Raw genomic sequence first — 2,504 nt, 5'->3', positions numbered from 1 at the left:
CTTAGGATACAAAGCCACAGAATCATGGAATTTCAGCATGCAAATTTTCTAATTCAATGGTTTTGCAAAGTTTTGGGTTAGCCACCATGTGGAATAAAAATAATTTGGGTATGAAGCCTCAGTTTATTATACTTAGTCATTTGTAAGGGGCATACTTATACTCCTAGATGATTATATTTAAGATGCATATAAAACTATACTTAATTAGTAAAATACATAGATGGTACAGTATTTTCTTCCTATATCTGATAGATCAATCTTTGCTATCTCTGAGCTTCATGAAGGAATCTGAGCTTCATGAAACACTCTGAACTACAGCTCATCAAATTTACAGACATACTCATCTCCTCTGTAACTCTTCCAAAAGGAAATGCAATCCTTTCTTCAGTGCCTGCAAGGATAGCTATTCTGTTTTTGATAAGTTCTGGGGGCTCCCTGTTTCAGATGGCCACATAAGGGGCTTCACATAGCATCATGCCTAGAGTTTAGGTGAGAAAGCAACAGAAAAGTTCTCCAGGCAACAGAAGCCAGAAGCTTTTGCTCTGCTTTTGGCTTTCCCTGGGTCTCACCGCAACCTGAGTGCCAGAGTTTTGAAGACAGCAGGAAGGCCTTCAACTGCCACTGTAAATATTATCGTTGCCTCTGGTATGCAGAAAAGCAAGAGGAGCAGCATTTGCTGCTTCCAGGTGGCAGACAAACAGAAATGAGAGTGGGAGAAGGAGGAGTTGGAAGGGTGTCTGGGAAAAAAAAAAGAGATCAATAAAACCTCACCACTGTGCAATGTTTACTCTAAACAGGTCTATGTTGTTTGGGTTAAAGAAACTGTCAACATACGTCAGTTATTTCCCAATGACTATGGGAGCAGGTGTTCTAGAAGGGAGGATAAAGATGGCAGCCGTGGTGGGATCAATGATCAGACTCAGATTACAGTGAAATCGCCAATGTTAATGGAAACCAGCATCTGGGGCCACTGTGTACAGGGCCCCCTGCATTTTGAAAACCTGTATTTCAAGATCCTGTATTGCCACAACATTGAACGTTTTTCAGGCCGTGGACTATTTCCTTCATTCTTCAGCAGAATATTTCCAAAGCACACAAAAGGTAGTAGTGGAGCTGGTTTGAGGCCAAGAATCTTTAATGGACAGCAAGGTGTTAAGAAAGGCCTTTGAAGAAAGACCTGTATAGAAAATGCCTGGGTTAAAGCAGGGGAAACTCAGGCACATCTTGCTTTTCAGCCCCTCAGATCTGCAAGTGTTCTTCATGAATCTTTTGTGAAAGTATTTCAGAGACTCTTTTTTGTGAATCTGGTGGGATATAGAGGATCTTTCTGGTGATTTGAAATGAACTTTCTTCTTGTCCCCTGCCTACACTCCACTTTCCCTAGAATGATAAATTACCTTGGACTTTGGGACTCAAGGCTAACTTAATAACTTTTAACTTGGTTTATCCCTAATTTTTAACTTGCAGTTTCCTTGCTTCTTGGTAAAGAAAGGATATTTGTCAATTGATAATAAACTCTTGGGACAGGAATACAAACGGAGAACTCTAGATTGGGAGGGGGAGAATAGGATATGAAAGAGGAACATAGGTGTGGGGGATGGTCTTGGGCACTTTGATGATGATGAAATTGGGTAACTGTGTATACTATGACAATCATTGTCAACACTACTGTAAACACATAACCTAAAAATATTTAATTTTTTAAATGTAGGAGTACTGCTATTTATTCAGCCATTGATTAAGATGACTGCATTGGGCATGAACTCCACATTACTTTAAAAAACTTTTAATTGAATATTCATAAGATAGATCATTACAAAAATGTTCATAATTGGGTTTCAGTTGTACAATGATCCAGCACACATCCCTCCACCAATGTACATTTCCCACCACCAATGTCTTCTGTTTCCCTACTCTGACCCCCAACCCCTCACCCCCCACCCCAACTCTCCCTCTATAGGAGACATTTTCCTTCTTGATCTCTCTCTCTTTTTCCTTTTGTGTGTTATGGTTGCAATAAGGTATTGAGAGGTCATGGTGCTTGTTTGGGGCATTCAGTATTTTTATTGGGACAGTAAGGCTGGAGTAGATTTTTAACTAGGTAGCAGCTCTGGGATGTAGATGTGATTGCTGAGACTTCTGGGAGTACAGAGAGGTGGTGAGGAGCACCCCTTCTTGACCCCGAGAAAGCCTGGAAGTTTCAGTCACAAAACCTGCATACCAGAATTTTCATCAGATTATGAATTGGTGAGTCCATTCTGAGATGGTGGAGTCAGGCCGAGGGTATTGAAGCAATTTTGGATTATGGGAGAAAGCAACTGCCGGGGACTATGCATGGATTGGCACGAGGCTGAACCACGCCCCTCTGATTTATCCTGGTCTGTTCAGCCTTGTGTGGGCCCAAGATTAACTGCAATTTTTGATCTCTTTTGAGATTTATATATGGGTTTCTGAAACAATGCGAGTAGAAGAGCTTACATGGTAGAGCTAGAATTGGTTCATGG

The sequence above is a fragment of the Sorex fumeus genome, unplaced genomic scaffold, assembly GCF_029834395.1.
Source record: "Sorex fumeus unplaced genomic scaffold, SorFum_2.1 ptg000033l, whole genome shotgun sequence".
In the NCBI taxonomy this organism is placed as follows: domain Eukaryota; kingdom Metazoa; phylum Chordata; class Mammalia; order Eulipotyphla; family Soricidae; genus Sorex; species Sorex fumeus.
The sequence above is the reverse complement of the archived record's forward strand: the minus strand, read 5'-3'. Positions refer to the sequence as shown.